This window comes from Tamandua tetradactyla, chromosome 8 (assembly GCF_023851605.1).
Source record: "Tamandua tetradactyla isolate mTamTet1 chromosome 8, mTamTet1.pri, whole genome shotgun sequence".
Lineage (NCBI taxonomy): Eukaryota > Metazoa > Chordata > Mammalia > Pilosa > Myrmecophagidae > Tamandua > Tamandua tetradactyla.
In genome coordinates, this window is record NC_135334.1 from 98,518,631 (window position 1) to 98,537,032 (window position 18,402).

At 38.7% G+C, this 18,402-nt stretch overlaps 2 pseudogenes; one reads left to right on the forward strand and one right to left on the reverse strand.

The window, feature by feature from the left end:
* Positions 1 to 4,018: 4,018 nt before the first annotated feature.
* On the forward strand, positions 4,019 to 13,074 carry LOC143645251 (DNA mismatch repair protein Msh6 pseudogene; annotated as a pseudogene).
* On the reverse strand, positions 7,994 to 10,954 carry LOC143644788 (PC4 and SFRS1-interacting protein pseudogene; annotated as a pseudogene).
* Positions 13,075 to 18,402: the final 5,328 nt, after the last annotated feature.

Consider the following 18,402-nt stretch of genomic DNA (forward strand, 5'->3'; position numbering starts at 1 on the left):
TGCCTGTCAGATGGCCTCTCCCTTTGCTTCTGGGTTTTGTTACTCCCAGCTTCTGGCTTCAGGGCTTCCTCTCTGTTTCTGTGGCTCTTTCAGCTTCTGAAATTCTGAATTTCATCATCTGAATTTCATCATCTCATAGAGGACTCTAGTAAGAGGATTCAGATTCACCATGCAAGGGGTGGGTCACATTTTAACTTAAGATCCCATTCATCAAATATCCTTATAGTAGTACACACCCACAGGAGTGAATTAGATTTAAGGACATATTTTTTCTGGGGTCCATAAACTCTCCAAACGATATGTTCTTTCCATATGCAAAATATATTCATTCCATCACAGTATCGTAAAGCCTTAAATCATTTCAATAGCAATATTAAGTATAAAGTCTCATCAAAATCAGTTACAGGTATAGTCTGCACAATTCCCCTCCAGCAATGCAAAACGTAAAACAAGCCATCTGCCTCCAATACATAAAGAAGGGACAGTTATAAACATTTCAATTGTCACAGGGAGAAATTGGAAGGAAAACAGGGGTCATGGGTCCCAAAGAGTTGTGAAACCCTTGTAGGGCATACTTGACTAGATTTCAAGGTCTGACAGTCATCTATAACATGATGCTTTGTTCTCTAGACTCACTGTAGCAGCAGCCCCACCCTTTCCAAGGGCTTATGTATCACCAAGATCTCAGCCCTACCTTCCTCAAGCATCAAGGTGGTAACCAGACTCTGAAAACTCTGGGGCACTGACTCAACCCCTCAGAACAGTGGGGTGGTGGCCAGACTCTCACCAATCCCTGGGGACTGTGCTCCACCCTCTCTGAAGATTGGAGTGGCAGCACTCTTCCTGAATAAGCCCTCTTCAAGTGCTGGACACACTCACCCTTTTCATATATATGGGTGAGTCCATTCTCCTGGCCTGGGTATCTTCGCTCCAGACCTCAATTTCCATGGTTCTGCCTTTGATGTTATTTTTCCTTCCTTCTGTACCTTTTCTGTCCCTTTTAGTAAGGCTGGCAGTGGTTCTGTTCATACAGATCTCAAAAAACAAACTTGTCAGTTTCATATGCAGCACACGGGGGTTCCAATTGTCAGCCAGTAGGACTTTCAACAAATCCTTTCTGGATAACTGCATTTCCAATCCTGACTCATAATGAAATGGCTGACTGGATACCATTTCAGTTAAACCCTCATATGGAGAATTATTCTCTGGGGATTCACTTTCCAGAGCTCAGAATTTTCTAAACCATCAATCTATGGTTTCTTTGAATGCAGGAGTTCAATTCTCACATTTTATCCCTTTCTTCTCACATTTTACTATAAGCTGCAAGGAGAAGCCAGGCTTCACTTTCCCTACTTATTTTGGAAATCTCCTCAGCTAAATATCCATGCTTGTCACTTTCAAATTCTGCCTTTCACCAATTTTGCCAAATTCTCTGCCACTTGAAAACAAGGATAACCTTTCTTCCAGTTTGTAATGACACATTCAATATTTCTGTCTAAAGCCTCCTTGGAAGTACCTTTAGCAGCTATATTTCTACAAATAGTCTCTTCAAAGCAAACTAGGTCTTTTCTATCAAGCACCTCACAGTTCTTCTAGAACCTTCCCCTTATTTGTTTATAAACTGTTCCAACATTTTTGATGTTTGCAATCTCAGCACCTAAATCTCCTGAAACCAAAATCTGTTTTAGTTTGCTGGACTGCCAAAATGGAATATACCATAAATAGGTTGACTTTTAACAATGAAAATTTGTTAGTTTATAAGCCTTCAGTTCTAAGACTGTGGAAATGTCCAAATCCAGGCATCATTAAGGCAGTATCTTCTTTTTGAGGACAGGCTGCCAGATATCCTGGACTCCTCCTTCAAATGGAAAGGCACATGGTGGCATCTGCTGGTCTCTCCCTTCTCTTCTGGGTTATGTTGCTTCCAGCTTCTGGTTTCAGTGGCTTCCTCTCTGTTTCAGTGTTTTTCTCTCTCAGCTTTGTGTCTTTCTGCCCTCCCTGTCTTTCTCTGAATTTTGTTCTTTTATAAAGTACTCCAATAAGAGGATTAAGATCCACTGTGAATGGAGTTGGTCCTATCTTAAGATCCTACTCACCAAAGATCCTATTTAAAATGAATGGGTCATTGAGCACATTGGACAGTAATCCACATTTTGTCCAGTTCAACTGGGGACCCAGGTGAGAACAAAGGGTCATAAAGAGTCCAACTGCCTGAGTTTCTTGAGCCCTGGCTAGATGGGTGAGCATGGCAATCACATCTTTGTGACCATCTAAACCAGTTAGTCTAGAGACTCAGAACCTGACTTTGTCCTGCCTAGTGGCATTCCAGGCCCATTGATGCTTCAACATTTCAAAGGGAGAAAGAGTTCCAAGACCAGGATGTCAAATTGGGTTAGTAGGTTATTAAGGTAGAAGGGAACTGGGAGGAAAAAAAAGGGTTAGAGTCCCTTCAATCCAGTTTGAGGGTGAAGGTCCTAACTCCAGATGGTTCCCCTTGCTTTAACCACTTTATCATTTAAAAGAGTCCCTCAGATCAGGGTTTGAGCCCCCTAAAAATAAGGGCTTGAGATCCCGAATGTATAAATATACCTTGAATTATATATATATATCAGTATATATTTTATATATATAAATATCTATATAATCATAGATCAATAACCACATATGCATACATATATGCATATGTGGTTATTGATCTATGATTGCTAAATATAGAAATGTAGTCATTAATAATATTACTAAGTTTGCATTACAGAATTATTGACATGGGGAATACTAATAGCATTCCTGAATGTAGCCCATTAGGCTAGATTCTAAATAATTGCGATAATTTTGCTTAATCACCTATGAAAAAGCAGAGAATGGTTCATTACTTTAATATTGTTTGACCTACCTATGCTTTAGAGGCAGAAAAGAGATGGCCTGCAAATGGAACAATAGATAAAGATATTTTACTGCAGTGAGAACTATTCTGTAAAGCAAGAAAGAAATGGGATGAATTAAATGTATGTCAAATCTTTTATTTTCCTTTTCCAACAAACTGTGCAATTAAGAAATAGTAATAACTTATTTGTGATGTCAGTAAAAACTCAAACAAAAGTAAAAGCTCTCATCCCTGGTTCTAATCCAGAGGACACTGTAGACCCTTTATTAAGCCTTCCATCTGTTCCTCTGCCTGCACCTTATAATACAGCTAAGGAACTGGAGAATTGGTAGGTAGGTTATATCTCTTTCTCTCCTCTTATCTTCTTCTACCCTTCCACCCCTTTTACGCTCTTTGCTTCCACCTCCCTCCCTTCTGTTGCTACTTATTCCCCCTGTATTTTCCCCTTCAACTGTGTATCCTTCATTACCCAGATTCTTAAAAATCAGGAATAGAAATGGTCTCCTCATATACCCAGTAGGGTACCCAATTTGGCCAGGGTAGCTCTCTAAGACTGGCAGCAGAGCCCTCAGGCAGCTCTCTAAAACCAGCAGCTTAGCCACCAGGAAAACTTCTTCCCCTTCAATAAATACTGGCAGGAATAGAAGAACAAGGGAGACTGAGGGCCTCTGTATATGTACATACTCCTTTTTCAACCTCAGATTTGTTGGAAAATAACAAATTTGTTGGAAAAATAAAAGTCCTCTTTAGAGAGAAGATCCCAAGAGAATGGAAAGTTTAATCTCTCCCATGTTTGCAACCTACAATCCTAGTTGGGCAGATGTACAAGCTTTATTAAATATACTAATGAAAGGAATTAAAAGATGGGTGGTAATAGAGAAAGCAAAACAAGAAGCAGATAGAAGACAAGTAATCTAGTATACACTGGAACACATTTAGCTGTACCAGTAACAGACCCAGGGTAGGACCCAAAAGATAGTGGAAATAGAGCCAAATTGGAACATTATAAAGACTGTATTAAAGTGGTCATATGAAAAAGAGTTTCTAGAACCTGAAATTTGCAAAAAGTTCAACAATAATACAAGAGCCTACAGAAAACTCCTCAAGAAATGACCAGTAGCAGAGGATCGATGTATGGAGAAAGCAGCCCTTACTGGAACAATGGTCAACTCACAACAAATAAGACCTTCAAACTATGAAAAAGTAAGCCCTCTAGTCCTACCATATATGGAGTAAAAGAAATTCCTAGAAAGTTGGAGACTGACCAATATGCCTACTGAAAAGAAAAGAAAAAGGGCATTGGAAGAGGAACTTCCCCAGTTTCCCTCAAGGGAAGACTCGGAAGGAAACAGCAATCCAAATTCCAGATGCTCCAATGAGACAAGCAAGACAGTGATTTGGAATGAAAAGGCCTGGGGGCTCCACCAAAGAAGACCTTACTCTTCTTCTTCTCCCACCAGGAGGCTCAGATGACTATGTAGGTGGGAAAACAACAAAATAACTTTCTTGTTGATACAGGAGCCACACATTCAGCGTTAAACAAAAAGTCTAATGTGACTTGTAACCAATTAGTCACTATAACAGGAATATACAGTAAGAGCACCTGGATGTCTTTTTTTTTTTTTTTTATTACAACCTCTAGATTGTTTCACCAGTTGTCAGCTTCTGCAACGAGGGCCTCCCTATGTGGCGTAGAAGACACTCCCAGGTCACTTTAATCACCATCTCAGCCACCCTCCCATCCCTTCTCTAACTGTTCCTTGGAACAGGGGTAAACTCAACCTATCCCACTCTGCCATCTTCCCAGAACCCAGCTCCTCTATTATATAGTTTTTATATCTTCCATAGTAAGTTCCTTGGTGCAAATAAGTAAGAACTATTTCCATTAGATCTCCAGGGATAAGAATTACCCCATCTTTGTTAACGATCCATCCTTCCTCTATTTGATCACAGGGAAACTTGGGTTGGTACTAGTACCAATGAAATCCAAATAGAATAAATCCAAATAGGTGTTCCCCAAGACACATACTAACCAGTCTGTCAAATGTTGAAAAGAAGCAGAAAATCCTGAGAGCGGCAGGAGAAAAACAATCTACTACATCAAGGGAAACCACATAAGACTGAATTCAGACTAGAGTTCAGATAGAACAACCAGGGGATCAACAAGGAAATAGAGACGTTAAACAACCTGATAAATGAATTAGATCTAACAGATGTATATAGGTCAATACACCCCAGAATGTCATGATATACATTCTTCTCATGCTCATGGGACATTCTCCAGAATAGATCATATGCTAGGCCAGAAAACAGGTCTTTATAAGTTTAAAAAAATTGAAATTATTCAGAGCACTTTCTCTGATCACAATGAAATGAAGCTGGATATCAATAACCACCAAGAAATGAGAGCTTTCATAAATAGATGGAAATTAAATCGCATACCCTTAAACAACCAGTGGGCCAAAGAGGAAATTGATAGAGAAATCAGTAGCTATCTGGAGACAAATGAAAATGAGGAAACAACATATCAGAACTTCCAGGATGCAGCAAAGGCTGTTCTGAGAGGGAAATTTATTGCCCTTAATGCCTATATTAAAAAACAAAACAGAGCAAAAATCGAGGACTTAACTGCTCACCTGGAAGAACTTGAGAAAGAACAACAAACTAATCCCAAAGCAAATAGAAGAAGGGCTATAACAAAGATTAAAACAGAGTTAAATGAATGGGAGGACAAAAGAACAATAGAATCAATAAAACGAAAAGTTGGTTCTTTGAGAAAAATCAATAAAATTGATGGGCCAGGGGTACAAGGGTAGTTCAGTGGTAGAATTCATGCCTGCCATGTGGAAGACCCAGGTTTGATTCCCAGCCCATGCACTTACTTCCCAAAACAAATAAGCAAAGCAAGAAAGAAAAATCAAATGAACAAAAACTCAACAAATGGTGCTGCAATAATAGGATACTCACTTGGAAAAAGAATGAAATGTGACCCCTGCCATACAGCAAAATATATATATATATATATCAATGGGCCTCTTTAGTCACTTAGTGGGACTAACCGGCTAGAATTCACAACACAGCACTCTATACATCTTTTTCTCCAAGTCTCCTGAATTGAATAATGTTAACAAGGTGCAGGTAATGGCCTCAAGCAAAGGCAGCACCAACTTCATCGGGCCTTTCCTTCCCCCAGAGGGGATGCGGCCTGCAGTGATTAGGCTTAGGCCCTTGGTGGGCTTGGCATCACAACCTGAGGCAAAGAACCTCAAGGACAGCTTCAAAGGCCAGTAGTACCTGCAATGTCTGCCAGTTTTTCTGACTTCTCACCAGGTGATTTGGTTTGGGCCAAGATGGAGGGTTACCCTTGGTGGCCTTGGCTGGTTTACAGTTATCTTTGATGGAACATTCATTCATGAAAAAAGAAAATCAGTCTGTATTCATGTACAGCTTTTTGATGACAGCCCAATAAGGGATTGGTTAGTAAAAGGCTATTAAAACTATATACAGGTTCCAAATCAAAGGAAGCCCAAAAGGGAGGTCATTCATATAGTGCAAAGCCTTAAATACTCAAGCCAATGCAATGTGCAAATGAAGCCTTGAATAAAGACAAGATTAAGAGGCTTGAATTACCAGTGTGTGATGAAACTTCAGAACCAGAAGAGGAAAGGAGATTGAAGTAAGTATAGTCTATGCATCAGATGAGAGTGAAGAAGATGATGGAATTACGAGTGAAGAGGAAGTGTTGCCTAAGATGCAAGGATCTAGGCATAGTAGCTGCCAAATAAAAAAAAATGAAGGATCATATCAGACTCTAAGAGTGACAATGGTGGCTCTGATGTGGAATTCAAGCCAGATGTTAAGGAGGAAGGAAGCAGAGATGAAATAAATAGTGGAGTGGGTGACAGTGAGAGTGAAGTCCTGGAGAACCCAAAGTTCCTCCAAACTGGAAGAGAATGGTGATTGGAAATGGCTCCCTTAAAAGGAAAAGCTCAAGAGAGGAAATGCCCTTTGCCTCCAAATGGGCAGCTGGCATTTCATCAGAAACCAAGAGTACTTTGAGTGCTTTCTCTGCTCCTCAAAATTCTAATCCCTAGCCCACAGTACTGGAGGAAGTGATGACACTAGTCAGCCCACTATCCAGTATCATGAAACTTTAGAGTAGCTTAAGGAGGAAAAGAGAAGAGATGAATGAAGGAGGGAGTCTGATCACCCTAATTTTGATGCATCCACTCTCTATGTCCCTGAAGATTTCCTTAGTTCCTATACATCTGGGGTGAGGAAGTGGTGGCAGATTAAGTATCAGAATTTTGATCTTGTCACCAAGTTTTATGAGCTGTACCAAATAGATGCTCTCATTGGAATTAATGAACTAGGGCTGGTATTTATGAAAGGCAACTGGGCCCATTCTGGTTTCCCTGAAATTGCATTTGGCTGATATTCAGGTTCCCTAGTACAGAAGAGCTATAAAGTAACATGAATGGAACAGACTGAAATCCCGGAAATGATGGAGACACGGTGCCAAAAAATGACACATGTATCTAAGCCTGATAGAGTAGTAAGAAGGGAGATCTTTAGGGTCATTACCAAGAGTACACAGACGTACAGTATGTTGGAGGGTGATTCCTCTGAGAATTACAGTAATTATCTTCTTGGCCTTAAAGGAAAAGAGGAAGGTTCTTCTGGCCACACTTGTGTATATTATGTGTGCTTTGTTGATGCCTCCCTGGGAAAGTATTACATAGGTCAGTTTTCAAATGATTGTCATTGCTCCAGGTTTAGGACTCTGGTGGCACACTATCCTTTGGTACAAGTCTTGTTTGAGAAAGGTAATCTTTCAACAGGAACTAAGATAATTATGAAGGGTTCATTGTTGTCCTCCCTTCATGAAGGCCTGACATCAGGCTCCCAGTTTTGGGATGCAGCCAAAACTTTGAGAACACTACTCGAAGAAGGATATTTTACAGAAAAGCTAAATGAGGAAAATAGGTGATGTTACCCCAGGTGCTTAAAGGTAGGACCTCAGAGTCTGATTCCATTGGGTTGACATTGAATTGGCACTCTCTGCTGTAGGTGGTTGTGTCTTCTACCCCCCAAAATGCCTTATTTTTTTTTTTTTGACACAAAGTTTTTTTATTGGCAACTTAGAAACCACTGGCCTCAGGTATAACTCTACTTTGTGATAAGTCGTTTTCCCACATAGTTTCAAAATGTGGAAGTGTCTTTTAGTTATTGAAAAACAGGAACTGACCTAATACTCAAAATGTCTTAGTATCTACCCTTTAATTTTGTTAACATTTGTTCGCACTGATTTAAGTCCATGTATGTGAATACACAGAATATCACAGTACTTAGTGACTCATGAAACAACTTTGCAATTTTGTCACTCTTTGCTATTTTCTCACGCATATTATATAGAAAAATGAAAATTCCCTTCTAATACAGCCATGTTTTCAAATAGTCTAGTTTCCTTATACAGTTTTTACTTATATTTACTGCACAAGTATCATCCATTGAATTTTTTTTTAACTGAGAAACTTGAGGCATTTCTCAGAAATAAACTTTCATCTTTTAATTTTTGATCTTTAATTACTAATACTTATAAAGGATCTTCGATGGTTAAGTGTTGATAACCCTGAAGCCAGATTCATTCCTATTTATAACCCATTCTGCTTTCTGCAGGACTGTCATGTGATTCCACTGGATTCCCATCACAAAACTAAATTATCTTTAAAAATTATCACAAGTTTTGTACCTCACAGAATTGCCAGTTCAACTTTAGTTGGGTATCTAGCTGTCATACAAAAAGGCATACAAGACCACACATTGTTACAAAGAAGCCGGGTAATGTTGTACAATGTAGACCGTGAGATTAAAATTAACTTTTGATGAAAGGAAGGAGTGAGTACTTGTATAGAAGTAACATTTTATCCACCATAAAAATGCTCAACTTATACAAAAACCCACAGACACTGAAAAGATAGGTAAATACAAGATTTGTAAAAACTATGCACAAAAAACCACGGTATTTGGGAAAAGAGGAAAGATTTGTATAAGTAGCAGTTTTTAAAATGTTACCTTTTCCTACTATCAATTACACATTAACATACACACACTAATTGGAAAAATGCTACAACCATAATGTCTGGAAAAGCAGTTTAACATTTTCTAAATGGGTTTTTCCCACGTTTACTGTATAATGTAGCTGTTAATACTGCACAAAGACAAGTAGCAATGTTTACTTTTAAACAAAGATAATGGGATTTTTCTCCCTTAAAACAAGTTTTTAACATCAAAATGCTTATAAAAATTTAAAACTTTCAGCAGTCTAAATAATTCAAATGAAAACCATTACAAACTTCCCAAATGTTCTTCATATTCTAGGTATGCCAACCTAGTTATCTAGTGAAGAATCCTTCAGAGATATTTCAGTCTCTCTCTCTTCACTGGATGGTTTTTTCTTAGTGCCGGCCTCATGGCTGTCTTTGCTTTCTTCGTTGCTATCTCCATTATGCTGTGGCTGATTACTCTCTTGAGCATCAGATCCTCCATTTAGAGTCTTTGAACCTGTTTGTTCCTTTTCTAGCTTTTTGTTTGGCCCTTTCTTCCCTTGATCTTTGGTTTTATTTGCTTCCTCATGCTGTCTTTGTTCAGCAAGAGATTTATTCAGCACTTGTGTGATCACAGAATCTCCTTCACCAACCAAAAACATGTTCTTAAACTTGTTATACAACATAGTAGATTTTTCCATGATAACCTGACTAACTTTGAATCGTCGTATTTTTTTCAATGTTGTAATCATCTCTGTGTGTTTCTGAGCCTGTTGCATTGTGACCTGAAGTGAAGTGAAGCAAGTTCATCCAAGGCCTCAATACATCTGTTCACATCAAGATTATCAATTTTAAGTGAATTTTTAATTTCAGCATGTATCCTTTGAAGCCGAGAATCCATTGATGTTTCTCGCTTCTTCTCCACTTTCTTAACTTCTGGCTTCTTTCCTTCATCTTTATTCTGCTGCTCAGTTTCCATTTGTTCCTCTTGTTTGCGTTTTCTGTCTGCTGCTTCTTTCTCATGCTGGCCTTTCATCATATTCCTTCTATGAGCGGCCTGAAAATTTCTTCCGCCTTTTCTCTTCTTTTCACCTTCTTGATCGTCTCCTTCTTCTTCTGAATCAGAGGTTGTTGCAACCCCTGCTTTAGCTAAATTTTTCCTTTTTGATTCAACTTCTTTCTTCCCCTCTTTTTTATCTGGCTCTTTTCTTGGCTTATCTTCTTCCTTCTGGCCTTCTTCATCCTTTTTAAGCTGTTTTTTAGGTTTCTCCTCTTGCCCCTTTTTCTTACTTTTGTCTTCTTCAGTTACTATGTCACTCTCGGAAGGACAAGGTTGTTTTACCATTTTGGGTCTGCCTCTTGGTTTTGGAATCTTGACTTCTGTAGCTGCAGGTCGTCCTCTTTTTGGGCTCACTTTTAGATTAACAGATGCTGTTGCTGTTGTCACTACTCCTACCTCCTCTGTTTCTACTTGTTTTTCTGCCTTTCTCTTTCTCCCTCTTCTGGCAGCCTTCGGAGTGGTTATATCAATTGCTTTAGTCACATCCTCATTGCTCGCTTTTTCTTCATGGTCAGTATCCTCTTTTGAAATACTGGTTTCTTTTTCTTCAACTTCCACATCAGATGATACATTTGATTGTTTAGTTGAGGCCTGTTGACTTGAAAATTTAACTTTCGGATTGTTATCTATCTCCCATAAACCTTCATTAAAACCTTTTCGTTTATTTGGTTTGCCGTACTTTTCCTTATTTTCAGAGTAGGGAAATATATCCTTTGGTCCTAAAAAAGCAGTCTCATGAGTTCCAAAAAAGGAAATAGGTAGTTTGTTTGTGGGTGGCTTTACAGCTCCATCAGGAACTTCATCTACTCGAGTTGGCCAATGAGGATAACCTTTCATCTTGGCGAAGATGAGGTCTCCAGGTTTGAAATCGGGAGTCATATTTCGAGGTGATGCTGGGGGTCCCAAGACCAGGAAGGAGCTGGGGCGGTGCGGGAAGTGAAGGGATGCGGGAGGGCAGACCTGAGCCGAGGCGGCGAGCCGCGGCTGGCGTGAGGAGGAGGATGCCTCTGGGCGTCAGGACGCTCCTGCCGGGGCCGCGGGCACTGAGGCTGCTGTTACGGGTCGGCCGCCTCCGCCCGTGTCCACGCAAACCACCTGCGCCACCAGCTGCCGCAGAGGCGTTCCAAAATGCCTTATTGATCAAGAGCTTTTATCAATGGCAAATTTTTTAGAATATATTCCCTTAGATTCTGACATGGTTGGTGCTATAAGGATTGGTGCTATCTTTACTAAAGCCAGTCAGCAAATGGTGCTAGATGCAGTGTCATTAAACAATTTGGAGATTTTTCTGAAAGGGACAAATGGTTCTACTGAAGAGACCCTTCTAGAGAAGACTGACACTTGCCATACTCCCTTTGCTAAGTGGCTTCTGAAGCAACAGCTTTGTGCCCCACTCTATTGCCCATACCTTATCAGTGATCACCTAGATGCCATAGAGGACCTCATGGTTGTACATGACAAAATCTCTGAAGTTGTTGACCTTTTAAAGAGGCTTCCAGACCTCGAGAAGATGCTCAGCAAAATTCATAATGTTAGGTTTCCCCTGAAGAGCCAGAACCATCCAGATAACAGGGCTATAATGTATGAAGAAACTACATACAGAAAAAAAAAAGATTATTGATTTTCTTTCTGCTCTGGAAAGAGTCAAAGTAATACATAAAATTATAGGTATTATGGAAGAGGTTCTTGATGACTTCAGCCTAAAATTCTTAAGCAGATCATTACTCTCCAGAGAAAAAATTCCTGAAGGCCATTTTTCTGATTTGACTCTTGAATTTAACCAATGGGACTGATCACTCCCAAAGCAAGATTTGATTTCAATTATGACCAAACTCTTGCTAACATAAGAGAAAATGAACAAAGCCTCCTAGAGTACTTTTTGAGTGGCAGCTCAGTCAAATTGGCTGGACCATAGTCAACTGGGGGATTGGTCTGAACCATTACCAGCTGGAAATTCCAGAGAGTCTTACCACCCATAATTTGTCAGAAGAATATGAGTTGAAATCTATCAAGAAAGGCTGTAAACGATACTGGACCAAAACTATTGAGAAGAAGTTGGCTAATCTGATAAATGCTGAAGAAAGAAGAGATGTGTCATTGAAGGACTGCATGTGGCAACCGTTCTATAACTTTGATAAAAATTACCAGGACTGGCAGTCTGCTGTGGAGTGTATTGCAGTGTTAGATGTCTTGCTGTGCCTGGCTAACTATAGTAAAGGGGGTGATGGTCCTATGTGTCATCCGGTAATTCTGCTGCCAGGAGAAAAGACATCCCCCTTCTTGGAGCTTAAAGAATCTCACCATTCATGCATTACAAAGACTTTTTTATGGAGATGACCTTATTCTGAATGACATTCTAATAAACTGTGAGGAGGAGGAGGAGGAAAATAGCAAAGCCTATTCTGTACTTGTTACAAATATGGGGGGGCAAATCTACACTCATGAGACAGGTTGGCTTATTAGCTGTAATGGCCCAAATGGGTTGTTATGTACTTGCTGAAGTATGTAGGCTCACAACTGATTGATAGAGTGTTTACTAGACTTGGTGCCTCAGATAGAAGAATGTTTTTTGTCAAGTTGAGTGAAATTGCCAGCATATTTATACATGCAACAGCACATTCTCTGGTGCTTGTGAATAAATTTGGAAGAGGTTCTACAACATTTAATGGGACAGCAATAGCAAATGTAGTTGTTGAAGAACTTACTGAGAATATAAGGTGTTGTATATTATTTTCTACTTACTACCATTCATTAGTAGAAGATTATTCTCAAAATGTTGCCATGCGCCAGGACATATGGCATGCATGGTAGAAAATGAAAGTGAAGATCCCAGCCAGAAAACAGTTACCTTCTTCTACAGGTTCATTAAGGGAGCTAGCCCTAAAAGCTATGGCTTTAATGCTGCAAGGCTTGCTAATCTTCCAGAGGAAGTAATTCAAAAGGGACATAGAAAAGCAAGAGAATTTGAGAGGATGACTCAATCACTGTGATTGTTTTGGGAAGTTTGCCTGATTAGTGAAAAGGCAACTGTAGATGTTGAAGCTATCCAGAAGTTGTTGACTTTGATTAGGACTTTGATCTAATAAACTTCATTTTACAAAAAAATCGATGGGCTAAAGGCTGATGAAAAAAAGAGAGAGAGTGCAAATAAACAAATAAAAAATGAGGAGGGATGCACTACCATAGTCCCTGAAGAAATAAAAGAAATCATGATATGACACTATGTACAACTATATGCCAACAAACTATACAACTTAGATGAAATGGACAAATTCCTGGAAACACACAAACAAGCTACACTGACTCAGGAAGAAATAGAAGATCTCAACAAACCATTCACAAGTAAAGAGATTCAATCAAAATTCTTCCTACAAAGAAAAGCCCAGGGCCAGATGGCTTCACAGGGGAATTTTATCAAACATTCCAAAAAGAACTAACACCAATCCTGCTCAAACTTTTCCAAAAAATTGAGGAAAAAGGAATACTACCTAACTAATTTTATGAAGCTAACATCATTTTAATACTCAAACCAAGTAAAGATGCTATAAGAAAGGAAAACTACAGGCCTATCTCCCTAATGAATATAGATGCAAAAATTCTCAACAAAATACTAGCAAATTGAATCCAACAACACATTAAAAGAATTATATACCACGATGAAGTGGATTTTACAATAAGACTGCAAGGATGATTCAACACAAGAAAATCAATTAATGTAATACAGCGCACTAACAAATCAAAAGTGAAAAATCACATGATCATCTCAATTGATGCTGAAAAAGCATTTGACAAAATTCAACATCCTTTTCTGATAAAAACACCTCAAAAGAGAGGAATCAAAGGTAATTTCTTCAATATGATAAAGGTCATATATGAAAAACTGATAGCCAGCATCATACTCAATGGAGAGAGACTGAAAGCTTTCCCCCGAAGATTTGGAATGAGACAAGGATGCCCTCTGTCACCACTATTATTCAACATTGTACTAGAAGTTCTAGTGAGAGTAATCAGGCAAGTAAAAGAAATAAAAGGCATCCAAATTGGAAAGGAGGAAGTAAAACTTCCATTATTTACAGATGACATGATACCCTACTTGGAAAATCCTGAGCAATCTATAGCAAAGTTACTTGAGCTAATAAACAAATTCAGCAAGGGAGCAGGATATAAAATTAATGTATAAAAATCAGTAGCATTTCTATACAACTAAGCAATAACCTAAATGAGTTAGGCCAGTTAAGGAAAAACATTCCATTCAAAATAGCAACTGAAAGAATCAAGTACCTAGGAGTGAACTTAACTAAGGACATAAAACACTACATAGGAACTATATAACATTGCTAAAAGAAATCAAAGAAGATCTAAATAGGTAGAAAGACTTTCCCTGTTCATGGATAGGAAGGTTAAATATAGTTAAGATGTCAATTCTACCCCAGTTGATCTACAGATTCAATGCAGCACCAATTGAAATTCAAATGACCTACTTTGACGATTTGGAAAAGCTAGTTATCAAATTCATCCAGAAGGGAAATAGACCCTGAACAATTAAAAGCATCCTAAAAGAGAAGAACAAAGTGGGAGGATTAACATGTACTGATTTTAAAGCTTGTTATAAAGCCACAGTGGTCAAAACAGCATGGTACTGGCACAGAGAAATATTGACCAATAGACTGTAATCCAGAGCACAGAAATAGACCACCAAATCTGTGGTCAACTGATTTTTGACAAGGCCCCTAAATCCACTGAACTGGGACAAAAAAGTTTTTTAATAAATAGGCATGGAAGAAATGAATATCAGTAGCCAAAAGAATGAAAGAGGACCCTCACCTTACACCCTATACAAAAATTAACTCAAAGTGGATCAAACACCTAAATATAAGAACTAGCACCATAAAGCTTCTAGAAGAAAATATAGGGAAACATCTTCAAGACCTAGTAATAGGAGGTAGCTTCCTAAACTTTATACCCAAAGCACAAGCAATAAAAGAAAAAATAGATAAATGGAACTCCTCACAATCAAATCCTTCGGCACCTCAAAAGACTTTGTCAAAAATGTGAAGAAGCAGCCCACCGAATGAGAGAAAATATTTGAAAATCACACATCAGACAAAGGTTTGATATCCTGCCTACATAAATAAATTATAAATTCAACCAAAAAAGAACAAACCACCCAATTTTAAAATGGGCTAAATATATGAATAAGCATTTTTCTGAAGAACAAATACAGATAGCTCAAAAGCACATAAAGAGATGCTCATTTTCATTAGCTATAAGGGAAATGCAGATCAAGACTATAATGAGATACCACCTCACACCTACAATAATGGCTGCTATTAAACAAATAGGAAATTACAAATGTTGTAGAGGATGTGGAGAAATTGGGACACTTATTAAGTTCACTTATGCACTGCTGGTGGGAATGTATAATGGTACAGTCACTATGGAAGACAATTTGGTAGTTCCTTAGGAAGCCAAATATTGAGTTGCCCTATGACTCAGCAATAGCAGTACTTGGTATATACCTGGAAGAGCTGAAAGCAGTGACACAGAGATTTGCACACCAATGTTCATGGCAGCTTTAAACATAATTGCCAAAAGATGGAAACGATCCAAATACCCATCAACAGATGAATGGATTAACAAAATGTGATATATGTACATACAACGGAATATTATGCAGCTGTAAGACGTAAACGACGTCCCAAGCATGACGATGAGATGGACAAATCTTGAGGACATAACGCTGAGTGAAATAAGCCAGACACAAGGATAAATACTGTATGACTCCACTTTTATGATCATGGTAAAGGTAAAATTGGAATTTTATACTAAGAATAATAGGAGACTTAGAGATACATTGAAGTTAGAGAAGGGTGAAAGGTTATTTAATGAGGTTGAACTCAACTGTAAAGGAATAGAAGTGAAGGTGGTTCTCTAGTGGATCTATAAGTAATATTACCATATTGAAGATGAACATGACTGAAAGGGATTGTATAGACTCATGTGTCCCTCTGATTAACACTACCAATATATTAAGTTCTTGCATGAACTACTTCAAAGGTATGGTACTTAAAGACTGTTTCAGGGTATATGGGGAAAACTACTATTACATGTTATGAGCTATGTTTAACAGGAAAACATCTGCAATACCACAGCAACACTAGGGGTAAATAATGGAGGGAAGGACAAGAGTTAAGGGGAAGTTTAGGTTTCCTATTTGGTAAGGGTATATTTATTGGTTATCTTTCTCTTGGGAACAATGAAATTAACTAAAATTGAGAGTGTTGATGGACTGTGGACTTTGGGCATTATAAATGATGCTTAATGAATGCAGGTGGCTGAGGGATGCACTGACTAAGAAGTAGATTGGTGAACAATGGTATATACATATAATAGAATATTGTGCTGCTACAAGAAAGAAGCAAGTTGTGAGGCATGCAACATTGTGAATGAACCTGTGGGACATTTGGTGAGGCAAAATAAGCCAGAAACAAAAGTGCAAATATTGCATGGTCTCTTTTAGAAAATGCTTATAAGAAACAGGGGCATAGATTATAAACTCTTATAGCAGTCACATTCAGTTATTATTATTTATGGATTTTGAGAGGCTGTTTTATATATGTGTAACATGGTATTTAGAGATCAGAAGGAAGCTGATAAGGTCGGGATTAAGGTAATTCAGAACACAGGGGTAAGAAAGACATTGTCTATATTTTAGAACCTCACCTACTCTTTGAGACCAAAGGAAGAAAGATTTATTTTGTTTGGAACCTAAATTTTCCATAGCATATAATCTCAACCTGTCTGGATAGCTCATCTGAACAACCAAAACACAGGGAACCCAGAATAAAAATAAGGGCCTTTAATCCTGTATAGCTTAATATAATGCCTGGATACATACTAGAATACATTAAGCAGATAATCAAAAAGTATTGGCAAAGCCCCTTGAGGGATAGGAGAAAAAGCATGGAACTATTAAAACTTTATGACCAGGGAAACCCCTGATACTGTGTCAATAGGCCAAGCCCTTATTCTTGAGGCATGCTCTTGTGAAGCTTATGTATGTAGCAGAGACACTTAGCCTACCTATAGATATGCCTAAGTGTTACTTCTGGAAGGCTGCTTTTGTTCCTCGGATGTGGCCTCACTCTCTCTAAACCCAACTCTACAAGTGAAATTATTGCCTCCCCTCTATGTAGGATATGACATTCAAGGGTGAAAATCTCCCTGGCATTGTGGGAGATGACTCCCAGGGATGAGTCTGGCCATGGCACTGTGGCATCAACAATGCCATCCTGACCAAAAGGGGAAAAGCAAAGCAAGGTATCTGTGGTTGAGAGAGTTCAAATAGAGTTAAGAGGCTACTCTGGAGGTCACTCATGCAAGATTCAGTTAGATATTGCTACCTATCATAACTGGCCAAACACCATCCACAACAATTCTAGCCTATCCTAAAGAGCATCTATGGAAATATATAAGATTCTATAAAGGTTCTGTGCATTAAGGTAAATTTCCAGAAATCTACAACCTTCAGATTGGTTCCTGGACCAGGTAAGCCCTGAAACCTAGAGGAGTCAGCCTCTCTAGAACATCAGCTAGTTCCATCTCCGTGCCAGTTTGAAAGGATTTATATAACCTAGAAAAGCCATGCTTTAATCCAAATCAGTCTTGTGGAAATGGTTTCTTCTAATCCCTATTTAGTAATATAGGTTGGAAACTTAATTAGATGGAGATGGATCTCCACCCATTCTATGTGGGTCTTGATTAGTTTACTGGAATCCTATAAAAGAAGAGACATTTAGAGAGAGTCCCCTTTTGAGAATGAAAAGAGACCCTCAGAACCACGATAGAATGAAGAGAGAACCACAGAGTCCAGCAGCCAGTGATGTTTGGAGATAAAGAAGGAGAAAGCTGCTGGGAAGTTTCATGAAGCAAGAGACCTGGAGAGGAAGCCAATAGATGTTGCCCTGTTTGCCACATGCCTTTCTAGTGGAGAGAGAAACCCTAAACTTCACTGGCCTTCCTGAACCAAGGTATCTCTCCCTGGATGCCTTAGTTTGGACATATCTATAGACTTGCTTGTGGATATTTCCATGGCCTTAGAACTGTAAACTAGCAATTTATTAAATTCACTTTTATAAAGCCATTCCATTTCTGGTATATTGCATTCTGGCAGCTAGCAAACTAGAACAATCTTCCTACCCCATATTATTGACAGCCCTTCCAATATGAAAAAATTAGGATGGGCATAGCCCAAATACCCCTAAAGAGTGGAAGAAAGATCAAAGATGATGGTGGAGTTATACAAAGAAGGTAGGGTTTAATAAATGAGTGTGATTGCTGAATCACTACATTGATATTTCTTTTAGTCTCCAGTATCTTAGAGCAGCTAGAAATAAAAACCTAAAATTGTG